At 33.4% G+C, this 18,929-nt stretch overlaps 1 protein-coding gene across 1 annotated transcript in view; it reads left to right on the top strand.

Annotated features, from left to right (window-relative positions):
- The first annotated feature begins 632 nt into the window (after positions 1-632).
- Positions 633-18,929, top strand: part of LOC124363704 (cholecystokinin receptor type A-like) — a 289,676-nt gene continuing 271,379 nt past the window's right edge. Inside the window, exon 1 of the mRNA XM_046818967.1 lies at positions 633-725. The gene's annotated coding sequence lies outside the window, so the exon portion shown is untranslated. The remainder of the gene's footprint in view (positions 726-18,929) is intronic.

Here is an 18,929-nt window from a genome sequence, read left to right as displayed (position 1 = left end):
AACCAATGTGAAATTTGTAAAAGGACTTCTATTCAATAAACTTAATTTTAAGGTTATGGTCACAACCACTCATCACCTCATTAAGGCTTGTTCCAAGTATGCCAACATAATGCGCTAGAAGTACCAACTTGTCCTACTACCAACAGTTTTTACTATAGACCAGTCTATTTAATTATTGAACGCGTTCTTAAGGTCTTTAATGAAGGTCACATCACTGGGCATCAATATACTTGTAAATCGATTTTTTATCCAGTTGCTAAGAGTAATTTCCGACATAGGGAAAGGAAAAAGGATGTTAAAAGATAACTGTTTCTCAACTTTATTCATGCTTACTTATTACACCACAATATCATTTGAGGTGTGTGAATTCTTTGTATTTCGGTTTGTTGGAATACTACTAATACCAGAGCACAATTAAACACCACTGATAGCATTTTAAGAGCTTCTAAATAAGTCTTAAATTTGATACATGTTGGGAAATTCAGGACCCCTGGACTATTATAAGTTCTATCGAGAGACTCTACTTAGTTCCTGCCGTCAGATTATATCCAGCCTTGGAATAACAGAAGGCGGAGGAGGCTGCGCGACTATGCGAGATGAGAGGCGCAACTCTGCCAGTCTCCTGCCACCCGTGTTGCGCGCTGTTACATCCCCGCGGTCGCTGTTATCAGTTCCTCGACGAGTGATAACAAACCGTGATAACCACAGGCCTATCTCAATCCCAGGTGATGCAACCTTTAGTTATAAACAACACGTTGAACTAGTTTATCAAACTGTCATAACTAATTTGAAAGAGGCAGTACTTAATAAAGTTTGAGTGTTAATTCATAAACTGAACGATTTAATTAATTAATTGGACGATTAATATAAAAATCTCATACTAGTATTTTAAAGATTCAAATTTTTTTCCTGTAACGAAACAATTTTTTATCCTTTATTGATAGTTACGAACATTTCAGTAAAGACGTAATGGCCCTTAATAAAAAACCCAATACAAAAAAACCTAGTTGAACTTCTGCAAAAATTTCTCATCTGAAAAAAAAAATAATGAGATTTATTCCTGTATATTTACTGTATATGAAATAGTAAGGATTTTACAGAAAACTGAATTTATCGATCTCAAAAAAGTACTATATTTAGTTATTATATTGAAAAATAAAAGTTAACTTAAATCATCTCATAACAAAAAGAGACATAAAAGTAATAAATACACTTGAGAGAGATAGGAAGGATAATATGAAAACCAACCACAGAATTCATTAATTTCAAATAAGACTATATTTAGTTTATTTTTGAAATTTTTGTGTACGATACTTTATTTATTTTAACTGTAAAAGTGCTGTTATCTGTTTATGACTTTTTAAAGCAGTCTAATTGTTTGTATTCTTCAATAAATAAAACAAATATATTTCAAACGTATAGTGATAAAGTAAGCCCCACCCAGATCTTGACTAGGCATTAACTTCGTAAATAAAATACAGGGATGACAGAATGTGATAAGTGAAAGTGTTAAATTTACTTTGAGGAACCTCCTAGTCAATACTATTTATGGGCTTGTAGGTTTATCAAGATTATTAATTAGTCATATGATAAATATTTTACTGCTTTTATCTAAGTATATTTCATATTGAAATGTCTGTGTAATATTATCTAAGTAATGAGCCACTAAGCTTACTTGGTAACACTAAAAATATGCTAAACACGCAGAACATTTAATTATTTCTACTACAAGTCGCATTTATTTATTTTTACAATTATAAAGTGCCAACGATAGATTGAAACGTAAGGAGTTAACCAATATTTGTAAGGTAGGATTATATAAACAGTTCTGTACAATATCTGTCTGGATATAGCAGATGTAGTTAACACATCCCTGCAGCTCTATATTCGGTACAAGTAATGAGTGCCTTGATTACTGTTGACGCGCCGCGAGATGTTCACATTAGTCATTGATTACTGTCGACGCGTTACGAGATGTCACATTAGTGATTGATTACTATCGACGCGTCACGAGATGCCACATTAGTCATTGACATCGCGACGCGTCACGAGATGTTACATTAGTCATTGATTACTGTCGACGCGTCACGAGATGTCACATTAGTCATTGATTACTGTCGACGCGTCACGAGATGTCACATTAGTCATTGATTACTGTTGACGCGTCACGAGATGTCACATTAGTCATTGATTACTGTTGACGCGTCACGAGATGTCACATTAGTCATTGATTACTGTCGACGCGTCACGAGATGTCACATTAGTCATTGATTACTGTCGACGCGTCACGAGATGTCACATTAGTCATTGATTACTGTCGACGCGTCACGAGATGTCACATTAGTCAATGTCTAAGTTGACTAGATAAGGAGTGATCAATACTGCACACTTCGATCCCAGCAGTAATCACGATATTTAGGGAACAAGAATGGTATTGGAAAACTGACTCTAAAACGCGGAAGAATCCTCTCTCGCGCAATCTAAAATTCAATCTAAGTCGCAGTCGAGTTACGACAATAACATAACAATTCTGTTACTGAAATTCAAAGTATTTTCGTGATCAAAATAAATAATCAACAACTTTTTGGGGGCACATGTTTCAAAGTCGGATTACAGAAAAGGAATCACGTTCAGAAGGCTATGTTACTATTGAGTTATAACCCTCAATATTGCATTCCGATTTCATTTCTACTGAACCGAACACAATATGGGGCCTGTATTGAACACGCAAGTCGGTAGTGATACAGATGTTGAAGCTATATAGTACAGTTTAATATTGGTAAGAGTATTGTTGATGGTAGCTTTTTCGGATTAGTTGTTTCGAATATCTTAAATTTTAATTGTTAATGCAGTTTATAAGTCATTTTTGGTCATTATATTGAGACAGTGAGTGGCTAATTTTCAGAATATACTGGTTCTTCTTTATATAACATTGGATATAAACTGGATATAAAAAAACGAAAAACGAAAAACATGCTAAAAACCGACAGAAATTTTAAATTAAGAGTAAAAACATGTTAAAGTTGTAAAATTATACAACTAAAATAGTGTAAAATTAATAACATTTAATCGTTGAACGTTTAATTACATTAAATAATTCATATCAAGAATGTGAAAAAATTATAAATATTAAATTTCGAAAATTATTGTAAAAAAGAGAGTGACACAGAAGAATCACAAATTTTTGAACTACAAGAAATATTCTACTAATGATTATGACAATTAAAAATAAAAAGCTGTATTATGAAAACGTTATATAAAAGAATCCACATAAATTCCTTTATTATTTATACATACGTTCTGAATAATTTAACAATCATCACCTCGGGCCCAATGTTTATACTTATTTAGGCTACTTGTTTTTATTTCTTTATTGCATATTTATTATATTTTATGACATTGTACTACATCTGTAATTATGTGTTCAGGCCTAAACATGCCAGTAATTAAAACGTAAATGTTTCAAGCTTACTTTATTAATGACGAAATAGTTCTTTCTAAAATCCTGCCATTGTTGGTTCATCCGTCCGTCTTCTGCGTGTGTTCAATAACTCTTGATAGAAAAGTCGTAGAGACTTGAAACTTGGTACATAGATTCCTCTTGGGTTAAGGAATATTCCTATTGATTTTGGGGTTAAAAGGTCAAAGGACGTCATTCTGTGTGTAACGCTATCTTAACGTCCTGTCGGGTGTTTACTTTTCTAAAAGTAATTTATAATATATTTATAGTAGTATGCATATTTAGTGAATAAATATTTATTAAAATATAGGCTATATGTACAAAAATATATCTGGTAGATAAAATTCAATTTTATGTACTCGTAATATAATAAGGGTCGTTGTATTTAAATGATAAATAATGTATTAAAACTGTAATAGAATATAACAGATTGAAATTGAAACAGAAGAACTTACCTATGAGCAAAAACTACTACAACTACTACTATGAACATGGTTAGCTAGCAAACATGTTACGAATATACCTTGAGTATACATGTAGTTTACCAAGCCTTGCTTCACTCTCAACTAAGAATTACGATGCAGAACTTGTCTGGTGATCGATTAAAACAGTGGACTAAACCAGGAAAGGTAGGTAACAAAAAATTGTTATATTAATTATATAATCCATGCTATTCTTTAGCGTTTCAAATTTTGGCATAATCTACCATACTCTAAAGTCCCCAATCCCTGAGTTAGGAAACAATTTTATTTACGTTAATATATGAACATTAAGCTTATTACCATGGATACATCGTTATGTAAGTAACTAATGGATTGCTAAGCCAAAAATATGGCTTAAGACTAAATACAACGGTAAAGTTAACTGAACCAGGAAAGGTAGATGACCGAGAATTGGCATTTTAATTATAATCCATGCCATTCTTTAGCATTTCAACTTTTAGTATAATTTGCCATACTCTAAAGTTCCCAATCCTTCAGTTAGGAAGCAATTTTATTTACGTTAATATATGTACGTTAGGTTTATTATCATGCAAACATCGATATGTAAATAACTAATGGATTGATAAGTCACATATGGTTTAAGACTAAATATAACGGAAAATGTTTCCTTTTAGAAATAATTTATGAGTTTAATATTTTATATTATGAGAAAATACATGTTTGGATGGCGGTAAAACATCACTCAGAGGACCTGAAAAAATGTATTTGTGTCTGTTTACGCGATATCTTGAAAACTACATTATTAGCTATTAGGAGTTACGGTTTATGGGCCAGGTAGTTGCCTCACACGCGCGCGCGCACACACACACACACACACACACACACACACACACACACACACACACACACACACACACACACACACGAGCGCAGAGGGTTGGGGACGTCGTGGGTACTTCAGTTAACGTCTTAGAGTCAAGATACTGTAATTTCTGTGACAATTTCAGTGTATTATGCTTTGTTGGGTATCACTTTTCTTCCTGTGAAGTTTACAACCTGTATATACTAATTACTTTAAGATAAAATTTAAAAAAATCCGGGTTTGATGAGGAGGGGGAGGGTGCACTAGGTAACTAATAGGGTGGTAATGCGGTCGGTCCTATCTCTATATTTGTGTATGTGTGTGGGGTTTGCGTGTGTGTTAATGTAAAACCACCTGGGCCACAGCCACAATTACTATTTGATAACACTATAATTGAGGTGTACAAGTAGATTTGTATGAAGCTTCATTTATACAAGGTGGCAATTAAGTCTATGACGACCAGAAGGGAATATTTTGAACACCTACTTTGAAATTAGTTCACTCAAATGTATTCCTACTCACTGTTAACTTGTAACAGATACAGTATTTGTTATTTGTTATATACAATGTATTAAACATTTTTAAAACTTTAAACAGCAATTTCTTCCGACTGGATCAACCTTTGAACTCCGGTTTGCGGTATTGTTTTCAGTTCAACTAGACCTTTAAAATGATGTACAAGTCAAAATAGGCTGTCATTAAGGATTTTCTTCGTACCTTTTTTCCCCAAAGATGACATCCGTTCACTACGTACTCAGAAATATAGGTTATTATTACCAGTAACGGTAAGCCAAATTGGCTAAGTGTCAGCGAAGTCTCATTTCTGCAGGATTTATGAAGAACGGATTGAGCTGTAGGGTTGAAATTTTGCATTAATACTTACTTGCACACGGTCATATTTCATACACTTGTTGCGCAGTTTCATATCCTTTAGGAGTTTTACTATGGCCCTGATTATAAGATACCACCAAACTTCTACTTTAAATATGCCTAAAATCCCTTGAGGAAGTGTAATAAATGGTTTATATTTCTCTTGTCTGCATGAAAGGAATTTTAATGGGTGCCACTAAAAATACACCGATTGAATATCCTCAATTCCCCTATGTGTTTGCACCATAAGTTCCGAGGGAAACGGGTGGAGCGTACTAAAGTGGCACCCATAACTACACCTTCAGCTAAGTACTAGAAAGGCAGAACCTAAGTACTAATATTGTCAGAACCAGTCTTATTGCAATTAATCAGCTATGTCTGCACAATGGCAGCAATCCTGTCTAACACACTCAACTATTGTGGCCAACCGATTAGTTTATTTTAATTATTGGAAAGATAGTTATTGCTAAGGAGTTTTTCGTCTGTAAAACGTTCCTGAAATGTACCAGTGATTTTACAACAGTTTACTTACAAGAACACTGGAGCAGTTGTATAGCGGAGACTTGCTACACTTGACCCGAGTGGGAGTGTCATGGTGGGTGTCATTGTGGCGGGTGTGTAGGATTGGTCTTACTTCCTGGGCTAGTGTAGAATACTGCACCACCTGTATTTCTGCCTTCGAGACAGTTGTTGTCTGAGCGTAAGTGTAGTCTACACGCTACAAACCGCTACACTTGACCCGAGTGGGAGTGTCGTGGTGGGTGTCATTGTGGCGGGTGTGTAGGATTGGTCTTACTTCCTGGGCTAGTGTAGAATACTGCACCACCTGTATTTCTGCCTTCGAGACAGTTGTTGTCTGAGCGTAAGTGTAGTCTACACGCTACAAACCGCTACACTTGACCCGAGTGGGAGTGTCGTGGTGGGTGTCATTGTGGCGGGTGTGTAGGATTGGTCTTACGTCCTGGGCTAGTGTAGAATACTGCGCCACCTGTATTTCTGCCTTCGAGACAGTTCTTGGCTGAGCGTAAGTGTAGTCTACACGCTACAAACCGCTACACTTGACCCGAGTGAGAGTGTCGTGATGGGTGTCATTGTGGCGGGTGTGTAGGATTGGTCTTACTTCCTGGGCTAGTGTAGAATACTGCACCACCTGTATTTCTGCCTTCGAGACAGTTGTTGTCTGAGCGTAAGTGTAGTCTACACGCTACAAACCGCTACACTTGACCCGAGTGGGAGTGTCGTGGTGGGTGTCATTGTGGCGGGTGTGTAGGATTGGTCTTACGTCCTGGGCTAGTGTAGAATACTGCGCCACCTGTATTTCTGCCTTCGAGACAGTTCTTGGCTGAGCGTAAGTGTAGTCTACACGCTACAAACCGCTACACTTGACCCGAGTGAGAGTGTCGTGATGGGTGTCATTGTGGCGGGTGTGTAGGATTGGTCTTACTTCCTGGGCTACCGTAGAATACTGCACCACCTGTATTTCTGCCTTCGAGACAGTTCTTGGCTGAGCGTAAGCGAAGCCTATTATTAGTGGGTCCATAGGATAAGTCAGCGCCTGTTAGTATTTCTATCCACGCCCGCACAATGGCTAAACGTTTGGGGGTTTTCAAGAATGTACTGATTCTCTTCCAGCAAGGGAATACTTATCAATTTTGGCGGCTATTGCTTCAGGGCGAAATGTGGCACTAACAGAAAATTCTAAATTTACCGAGATCAGGAACAAATTTTGGAGTTTACTGTGTTCTTGTACAGTAATATTATCATACATTACCATGCACTAGGTACTTATACGCAGAGTCAAACCAAATAACTTGGGTATTGAGGCTTTATTATAAAACAATTTCTTAATGTTTTAAAAAACACAGTTTGTTACATTGTTGTTAGTCTATAAGTTATGCGTGGTTTAACTATGACCGGAGGAAGAAAACAGATTGCAGTTCTGGAAACTTAAACAATTGAATGCAAACATGTTTAGTATATATTTTAACATATAGAGTCGGACAGAATATTTTACATCACCTGAGTTAATGGCTTTATTCAATGAGTAGGTTTAGCTGTAAATTTTACACATTAACAAAACTACGGTAGTTTCCATTTCCATTCATCTTATTTTATTTCATTCTTCATCGTCGTTTTAATTTTTATAAACGTTGAGATAATCCTACCCATATTTGCTTAAAAAATCAATACAATTTTATATACTAAACAAACACAAAAAGTAATAAAAATTCAAATTTTGTAATTTTTGATTTGATAAAGTTTGTAATACTACTATCGTTCTTAATTTGAATCAATCTTTCATGTAAATACTTTTAATTTATCTGTTAGGAAAGTAATGCAATTTTGTACTCCATGTACAACACTTATACTTATTATGATTATTACCCAGAGCAATGAAACGTTTCAATTGAATGACTTCAATTAGGACCACCCTGAGCACTTACGACCACAGATGTTACTACGTTCATTCATTATTCAGCATACCCCCGTTTTAATGAATAATGAAATGTTAAAAAGCATAGAAACAGTATTTTAATTATCTCATTTAGTACCTCATTATGGTTTTTTTGGAAACTTCTGGAAATTATTATATTTTGCTGTTTCAAAATAAACAGAGAGGATACAAAACAACGTTTGGTGCAGCCGAAATCAGCACAAATCAGGCAGAGTTGTTTGGTGATCAGGCAGGGAAATACTGGACTGTTTACTATTGAAAGTAAATCCTGGCACATGGGTTGAATTTACTTAATTACTTTGACGCAACTTGCGTTTGAAGGTAAAAACAAACAGCATTTTGTTTAACAAAACACTAAAGGGAACAAAATTACTCTTGGACGAATGTATACATTGAATCATTTAATTTATAATTAAAATGGCTGAAGCATTTATCCTATACAATCTCAAAACAGAAGGATTAGAATAAAACGAAAGAAGGATAGAAATCTTACAATTATATTATCATCGTTGAATATGGATTATTCAATTTTTAACACAATGCGTTGTAATGTTAGGAACCGGTTGTCTGGCGACCGTCTTGATTTTAACCTAATAAAAATGTTAATCTACAAAAATTTTTACGACTATTTATCGTAAAATTATGTGAGATAAGAACAATACATATCCAAAAGTTTTTATTTTTAAGTTTTTTTTTAATAGTTACTCTGAATAAAACCGTAAACTTTTTCCTGTTAAGAACTTTTTATCTACATTATGTACTAACCGATGTTTATGATTAGTTGCCAAAATGTTTGTAATTGGATGCAGCAGTTTATTAATTAAATTATTGATTATTCTTTAAAACGTTTCAGATTATTCTTATTAGTTTTTTACAGTATTAAGCTTCTAAATATTCAACCATCCACAATGTGGAAACGTAATATGATAATAAATTATTTTTACCTTATGCGAGCGTGGAAGAGGATTAAAAGTACGAAATTTGAGTTTTTCATCTCTTTACGTTTCTGACATAGAAAAAAACAAAACAAAACACACAGACAGACAGATGGTAAACGAAAAAAAGATAGACTACTTTGTTGAGTTTTTGTTAGCTCCTATTGGTCCTTAGAGCAATATCCAAAGGTTTGTGTGGAGAGTTTAGTTACACTCGGCAATGTTCACTTTTCAATACTATTTCACAGGTGTGTAATTTAATTAATTATATTTGCCTAATGTTCTGGAATCACTTTCTATACCAGTTTCCTCCCACTTCTGTTCAACATGTTTCAATTTTATTTCATACTAATATTATTTTAATACTCTTTAGTCAGAGTGATATAAAAGAATATTTAATAATAATAATAATAATGTTTTATTGCGTGAACATATTACATGTTATGCAATCGTCAGATAACTGAATTAAGCTAAAATTTTTCACTCATACTTGCATCAAAATCCCTTTCTAACATACAGTTTTGACATTCACTCTCTCCCAGTCATTCGAATTGTTCCACCCTTTCCCCAGTCAGTAAGCCAATTGTTATGTCTCCCAGTTGTGTGCCATGAACTCGTCCGTACTGTAAAATGCGTAAATGGTCAGTGTTGTTTTTAGACGAGTCTTAAATGCCTTCAGCATTGGGGCACTTTTAATCGAGCTTGGCAATTTGTTGACCAATCGAACTCCTGCCTGAGAAGGCAGTCGTTCATGAGCTACCGTTCTATGTCTCACAGATCGGTAGTCGTCCCTGCCTCTCGTTGCATAAGGGTGTATGTCACTACCTCTTATGGTCTCGCATTTGGACTTGAAAAAAATGCAGGTTTCCAATATGTAGAGGCAAGGAAATGTCAACAGTTTCAGGTTTTTGAAAGCTGGTCTGCACGACTCTCTCCGTTTCAGTTTTGCATTTGTTCGGACTGCTTTTTTTTGAAGGATGAAAATTCTGGAAAAGTTTGCGTTTGTGCAACCTCCCCTCAAAGCCACTCCGTAGGAGAGGTGCGGGTAGATTTAATTAATGATTCATTAATTTTGAAATAATTTAAAGTCAACAAATGAATACTCATAATGAAAGTCAATACAACACTTACATAATTATTTATTTGTTTACATAAAATACATTTTGCACTACATATTAGATATTAAATACAAAATACCTGATTATGAAACTTTGAAGACAATACACATCTACACTATTTATTATCAGTTTCAAATTATATAATCCAGTTTGTTACTTAGTATTACTAGATTTTACATTAAATAATTAAAAACTTTAGACTTTAAAAGTTGTATCAAGTAATCCCATCATTTAGTTAATAAAAGTTTACTTTCTACAAATTATTATTTGTAACTATTATTTAATTATTATTTACTTACATTTATTTTGTTTTTCTGAAGAATCTCCTATATTCCTGACACACATATATTTATATTTCCCGGAATTTTTCAAGTTCAAATAAACGTGTGATGATCTATAACAATAACAATAAAACAAATTATTAAAATTATATGTATTTTATTATTTCCCTGACACACTTTAAAACCTAAGGTTTATAACGATCAAACGACAAATTCAATTATAAAATTAAATAAGTTCAAGACAATCTATAATCTCATTTCATCTGGTTTGAGAATATCAGACAGAGGAAGAAACAAGTAATTACGGAATCCATATTTAATATCCAATTTCATTTCCTCATAACGTAGATATGGTAGGAAGCTTTTATTCGACGTGAATGTTGAGTTTAGCTCCAGTTCACCTTCCTCGTTCCTAGAATCCGACGCTGTCACAGACTTGACTTCTGGAATCATGTTCGTCTGAAAAGATAATAAAAGTCAACGAAGGGACTTAAAACGAACTTTGTACATCGTTTTGACATTATAAATGCCTAGACTACACTAAGGTAAACTAGAGCAAAGCTCATCATTCGAAATTTAATTTGATACAACAAATGAGTGGCAACGCAAATCATGTAGATACTGACATCGCAGATTCCCTAAATAACCTGAAGGGTCCAGAAGCAAAATCACCCTTAATACTGCAATATAATGGTTACGCACACCGTCTAAGAAAAAATATCGCAGAAGCTTGAAATCAAGGAGACATCGCCCAAAATACTTAACTTAACTAAATTAAAAATAAAACCTAACCAACAGTAAGATTGCTTGATTATGTTATTATTGATTTAAATTTCCAAAATTCCATAATTGGCAATGAATCCCAAATATTATGATGTCGGTTGAAAATCGAAGTTATCCCAGGAGCAGAATTCACGAACCTGAAATAAAAAAGAAAAACTGTACATAAAGTATAAACATAAGTTTTGTATGTACACATTCATGATTTTTTGAATACAATAAACGTATTCAATCACAACTTATTTCATAATCAAATATATTAATAAGCATACGTTAATGTTTTATCATTACTAACAAACTGCACTCAACCGCACTTATCAAATATCCTGTGGTGTCGGTAAAATTTAGGACGTCGAGGTTAAAGTCGTCCTCCACTAAACAACCTGGAGGACACATCTAACATATTTGCAATAGAGATTTGCCCTACCTATTTTTCTCGAGGAAACCTCTCTTTGGAAGTTCTGATGGAGTCTTGTAGACGTTCACCTTCATCTTGAGTGCGATGTTTGAGTATGGTCACCTTATCAACACGGGATAATATCCCAACTGGATAAAGTATAGCAACGTAGATACCCTTTCTATGATCTTCAGGAGCAATTTGGCCTTCTTACCCTCAAATCCTGAGGGGTCTGTTTCTAGAATGTTGCAAATGACATGGACTGCCCACAACTTCTCAACAAAATCAGTTTTCAAATCTTTGGCCCGACTATAGTCCATTCATTGTGTGTTGAGAGTGATGCCCTGCCCACAGCACTGCGAGCCTCTGGGGTTTCAACCAACCAGGAAGAGGAACTCAACACTGTCCACCAGGATTGTGAGAGTTCCTGGAATATTGTCGCGCTGAGCAAACAAGCCGTCACTCGCTATCCTTGCGGACGCAAAAAAGGTAGTTATCGATCTTGATTTCGCCGATTACGAAAAACTAGATTTTATGATGTAATGTTTCACTGTGGGTCAGACACTTGCCCTTCTCTTAAGCAATGTGCGATATTTTCCAAGGTACTCTTTTTTAATCCTAAATATATTTTTTAAATAATTATAACCTGTATTATATTTTGTAAAAGATAAAAATACATAAAAGTTATTACATAATACACACGTTAAATTGCATTGCTTACGTGACATATATTTGGTGTTATCTAACCGTTACTAAATCTGTACTCGAAATAAAGATTCACTCTCTATTGAAACTCGGTGATTGAAAAGAGAATCCCGAAATCCATTTCCGGAACAGCGCTGTTCATATCCGCTGCACTTAGATTTCACTGTTGTTTCATTTGTCTTGTCTTTTTCAATTATAAATTGTAATGACGAGTACCGGTTATTACCAGTGTAAAACGCCCTTCCGTATTTGTACAGTGTTTCAAATAAAGGAAGAACCCTAAATCTACTATTTATCTCACAATGTGTGTTTGTATTATTTGAGGAAATGCTGTCTACAACGGAACAAGCACAATTTGTAAGGGCAAATCAAATCTGTTAGATCCAATAAAGAATGATTCTATAAGGTCTCCAGAGAGCCCGACAACCAGACAAGTGGTCTTGAGAGATATGAAGTGGAAAGGTAAAATCCGGAGATTGACGACCTACTCAACCCCCGCTGTGGTGCCCCTCACCAACCCCCCCCCACCATCACACAACGCTCGTCATCGTTTACAGCTCTTAGTTTCTTACAGTCTAGGTGTAAGTAACCTCAGACATTGAATTTTGTACTGAGCATTACCAAAATAATTAATAAATAATTCATATAGTAATGAACATTCACATTAACGGAATATATTTCTACTCGGTCCAAATTTACCCCTGACATCAATTTTTATTCAGTGAAAGTTACTTAAATTAAAAAATAGAAAAGAGTCAAATTTGATTACTCTAATTCAATTAAAGCGGTATTTTTTATTTTCACTAGAGGATTTAAAACAGGATATTTAATCTTCCGTTGATGCTTTGAATTGTGCAGTTAAAACCAGGCCGTAGTATAAATGAATTTTGTGTTTATTGGTCGTAGAATTGTAAAAGATGCTCATAAAAAAGGATGCAAAGTAGATATAAAGACGTAATCAATACTTTTCCAAACGCTTTTTAGGTTTTTATAGTGTATTATGTATGAGAAAAAACATACAGACAGACAAAAATGTCCAATTTTAAGCTCCTCTTGTTCAATGGAACGATATCTTAAAGTTTTGGAATTAAGTTTTGTTACAACCTGTAAAGATCTTTTAATATAAATTTTAGAGGTTTATTTAACCAAACTACTGTTAGCATAAGAACTTAAGGCTCTTGTGAGGTTATTTTTTTTTTTTATAAGTGGAATATGTATTACTTACACTTATACGGGCAAACAAATGTGTAAAGAAGAGGGGGGGGGCAGCAAAGTGAGCCGGGTCCACATAAAACGAGCGGTACACCGATAATGAATTTATTATGAAAAAGAAACATGTATAAAATATTGACTTCAAATTCAATTTTCCTCAAACAATAGGCTACATAAACAATGTCAAAACTTTCTGTAACATCAATTTGATGCTTGTATTTGTACCGAAAATAATAACAATGTATTGAATTTGAAAATAAAGTATTGAATATATTTTGAATTAAAGTAAAAATTAGAATTAACGTTCAAATTTAATTAAACTTTGTGAAATTTTTGATTAATGAACATGTATTTCCAGGAAGCCTAAAGCAAACTGAACATGTTATGGCAAGTCTAAAAGTTCTCTTTAACAACATAAAATCAATCTTTCATTGTTTACTATCGCTGTACGGGACATCGTGTGATAGACTTTATCTAGCAACCATTCTCTCTTTACATTCAGTTGACGTAACGTAACATATACCGTCGCGTGACAAATATGGTAAACTCAGATATTTGTCTGAACCACCTCAAATTGTCAAATATTTATTATACTCGTAGTTTTATTAATTTGATGAATTTAATTTAGTCCTTTGTTTAATTTCGTTTTAATGATGGAAGGACTACGAAAGCAACATATTTTTCGCAGATTTTCCATTCAGTAACACAACGTTTCGAGAACTTCAATCTGGTTTCTTCCTCAGGTGCATAACCAACCTAACACATAACTGCAGTCTGATTTGTAGTAAAAAAAATATATAGCAAACCGTTGTTATGGGTATAAGTTGGAACAAAAAATATGTTGTAAATTTAGATGCAAACTATGTATGTTTCCATAACACGCACTAATTATTATTAAGAGAACTTATTGTGAGCTGACCAATTGCGATATATATTTCTTGGTTTACTTTTAATTAGTGTGTGTTTGAGTGAATGCTTGTCTGGCGGGTGTTAATACAGTCTGATACAGTATGATACTATGAACGTCTTTATAAATTAACCTTCATACAATCTGTTCACTTTTACATTAGTATCCAAAAAGTTGTGATCATTATTTTCCATTCCTTTAACTGAATGAATCCATTAATTTTTGTCAATATCAAGATTTATTTAAACTGTAAATGATTTTTAATCCCGTCTACAGTGTAGAACAATTTCAATGTAAAATAATAAATAATTAAATTATAGCAAAATTATTATTGGTAATGTATGCAGTCATTTACGAACAAAGAAAAACTTCAAAATCTTTTGATTTATTTTTAGATATAAGAATGAGATGAATAGAACTTTATATTCTATACACAGACAGTATTAAGTGAATTACCTCGAAATATTTTAAAGATAAAGTTTGCACTTACAAATTTGGCGAAACACTCTTTGAAAAATCAGTACATAAGTTTTGCTATAGAGGCGTTAACTACAAAAACTGAATTGTAATTCACAAGTATAGTCGTGAAATGTCAGCAATGCATCGTTTAGGCTTGATTCTGCTGACGTACGCTGCAGGGAGAGCCAATAAACTGAATGTTAGGTTTTAGGTTTAAGAGTAATAGCATTATAAAGTAATAGTAGTAAAACAGGGCAAGCAAAGTAATAGGGGTAGTAAAGTTTTGCGGGGGTGACGTCGCTGTTTGCAATACTGGAAGATTGATATGTAGGAATAGACATTGTTTTATAGCATCTCATGCTTACAGCAGTACCGCCCACGTCTTAGTAAACGAGTACAGGATTCCAAGAAAAGGTTTTTTTAAATGAAAGTAAATCCGTTTAAATGTTCTGTGTTACTATTTTTTAAGGGTTCTCTTTACGTTAGACTATAAACATTACGCTTTTATAGTTTAGTCGTTTAGTGTTTCTTAGTCGATAAAAGCTACAATTGAAAATAGTACACAATGCTTTAAGTAGTTAAATTTTCAAGCGTAAATACTGGAAGGTTTGGGTTTTTTATTACTTTATAACTCTTAATTTTGTAGAAGGTTCTTTTAATGCCATTTTAGTTTATTGTACTAAACAGTTTCAGAAGAAAACGGTTTATAACTATTTTAATACTCTTGATGACTTTTCAAGAATAAAATCCGTGACCTTTTTGTTCTTATGATTTTAAAGAAAGTGGTTGTGAAGCCCTAAAAATTAGATACAAAGAATTAAGATGCCTATATTTAAGATCTGTTAGGAGTTGCTAAACTACCCTATCGTAATAAATATAGTTTCAAATTCAGTAAATCAACCTAAAGAAGTATGGAATATTATTAATAAACAATCTCATGTAAATAGTAAGCCTAAATTATGTTTAGATAATAAGACATGACCACTGACAGCTGAAGGTTATTAACATATTTTTTATCATTAGTATTAGGGAAAATTATTGAGAATGTGCCAGTTCATGTTAATGTATCTGTATATAGTTTTTGTCTTCTGTTAATGTACCTACCGTTTTTTTGCTTTAAACCCTGTATCTGTCGAGGAAGTTTTTGCTGCCATTAACTCCTTAAGTAATTCAAATTGTTTTGATGTATATAATATTAGTTCTAAAATGTTAAAAGTGAGTAATTATCTGGTTTCTGAAGTTCTTACTGACATTTTTAATCAATGATTATTGCCATTTTTCCTGATAAACTGAAAATGTCAAAAGTTGTTCCCTATTCATAAAAAAGGGTGCCAAAGATAAATATGCTAATTTTAGGGCCTGTTTCACTTGTTCCTGCTGTGTCAAAGGTCTTTGAGAGATTAATTAGTTTACAAATAATAAAATATCTAGAAAGTAACAAACTACTTTCCACACAAAAAATATGGTTTCAGGAAACAAAGGTCAACTACAGATGCTGTCCTTGCGTTTATTCAGGATTGTCTGGAAGGTTTGGAGGATGGTGTGCAATATTAGTGCAAAGTTCTTTGATCTCTCAAAGCCCTTCGACACAGTATCTCATGATATCTTATTAATGAAACTTGATGCTTTGGTTTTGATTGGGCAAGTCGATTAATTTTATAAAATCTTATCTTACTGATAGATCACAAGCAGTTTAATTTTAAAGGCAATTTATCTAATTTTAGATAATGTTGACCAGGGTGTCCCACAGGGACCTCTGCTTTTTTTACTATATGTAAATGACTTGCCTTGTAATATTGAAGATAATAATATACTACTTGTTTTCTGTATTGCCGACGATATTTGTGCTAGCATGAAATCTCAAAAATGCTAATATTGATTATGTTTTTGCTTCAAAAGTTGATGCTTTGGGCTAAAAGTGGTGTGATGTAAATAAATTATCTATTTATTTGACTAAAACTCAAGATTTTGTTATATCTTTAAGGAATAATACTTTTGAAAACAATTAAATTTCTTGGCATAATGGTCCAGTGTCAAATCTTAAATGGCAATCTCATGCTAAATATATTACTCCAAAAGTGTCTAGAGGAATTTTTATGATTAGAAGGTTAAGTTTAATCGTCAGCTCTCAAGTACTTCTTTTAATTTACTATAGTTTTGTACATACATATCTTTCTTATGGTAACATCTTGTAGGCAAACAGTCCTCAGTGTTTTACCTAGTCTATATGTTTATAATTGTTTGCTATATGTTTAAAAAATAATTGATAATTTTAAAAGTCATTCTGAGGTGCACTGCTATAATACAAGATTCAAGGATAATTTAAGGAAGGAGCAATGTAAATTCTCAACAACTCAACAAAGTTTTAAGTCCAAGCCATACATTTTTTCAATCATCTGCCTTTAAATGTTAGAAGTTTAGAATATAATATGTTTTCAATTGTATGTAAATAATATACTTATTAAGCATTGTTTGTATACTGTAAATGAGTTCTATGACATAAGAATGTAGATAATATTCACTTTAAAAAATACTTGACTATGCTAATACAAAATGTTTTTTGTCCTTGGCAATAAAATTATTTGATTTGATTTGATTTGATTCTCTGTCATAGCCTAACCATGGCCTACGGTTGTGGTAATTTTTGTAATTAATTTAAATTCTTAAGAATCGTAAAACTACTTTTAAACCTGTACTGCGACTGTATAAGGTTGTTCTGAACAGAAAACCCTTTCGCAGTTTATTACTCACATAGTATAACTCTTACATTATTTTCGAATTATCATAATATCATACTAAATATGGGGGGGGGGAAGATATTGAAATAAAAATATTTTAACCACCACTATCATTAATAAATACAGTGTTTTGAATTAGACTACGGAGAAAATCTAATAATTATTCTTAAATCTTGGTATTTAGGTACAGAATTCGGTAGCTAAAGGGTTTCATTAAATTTTCGTAGTTCACAGGCCTTTACAATATACTTGGGAACAATCTAAGCCATTATTTAGTTATTTACTCACTCTCTCATCACCGATTCTGCAATTTCCTGATCTCTCTGACATTTCGCACAAGTTTGCCTCAGAAAGGCTAACGTATTTGCATAAAGATCGGACATATATAGGGGTTGAAATGGATGCTGTAGAGCTGATAAAAACAGTATTTTGTTTTTCGACTTCCCGTTGTCTTAGAATGATGAAATTTGGCACACACGTTTCTCATATAGTAATTAGAAAAAGAAAAGAACTTTCATGAATATCAATCACCTACACTGTCTTTTATATAGGGTTGAAACCCTAGAAAAAGTATAAGTTTTTGATTTTAAGCTTTCAGATGATCTAAATCAAAAGGAATTTTAAACACGTACTTTGGTTTTTTACTAAGCCAGTCCTATAAATGTGACACTTGGGAAATATGTGTGTTGTGCACTTAACAGACTACAGGTACTGGAACAAAATAGACCGGAAGTACGTTACAATGGCCGGAAATACAATGCAAACGATAGAACGGCACAGAAAATACCAAGTAGGTTAAAATGGATAAATCTATTCCATCAGCTATTTTGTTGAATACTGCTATACAATGGTTTACTCCATGTAAATAAACAGAAATGTGTGAAAGCTGTGACACGGTCATATCTGTTTTACGACGGTCACTACTGTTTCAGAGCAATTTCCGACGAAATGAACTCAATCATGAGCGCCCTGAGTGCTGCTGTCACACAATGTGTCGTGTTTTCTAAAAGCATTCTTTTATTCTGAATATCCCCTATTTTAATTAATACTAAATGGAAATTACGATAAAAAATAATCAATTTGTTTACATTAAGAGACCTCATCATTGGTGTAATACTTTTTACGGACATATTTGGCAATAATTATATTTTGTCACGTTTAGAAAATGAACATCCAGAATAGACATGTAATAGAATAGAATAGAACATCCACTTTTTACGCAGGTGAAATCAGCACAAAAAAGGACGGAGTTGTTTGGTAATGAAGCAGAGAAATACTTGGCTGTTCATTATTGTAATTAAACTCTG

Source organism: Homalodisca vitripennis, chromosome 5 (assembly GCF_021130785.1).
Source record: "Homalodisca vitripennis isolate AUS2020 chromosome 5, UT_GWSS_2.1, whole genome shotgun sequence".
Classification (NCBI taxonomy): Eukaryota; Metazoa; Arthropoda; class Insecta; order Hemiptera; family Cicadellidae; genus Homalodisca; species Homalodisca vitripennis.
The sequence above is the reverse complement of the archived record's forward strand: the minus strand, read 5'-3'. Positions and strand labels throughout refer to the sequence as shown.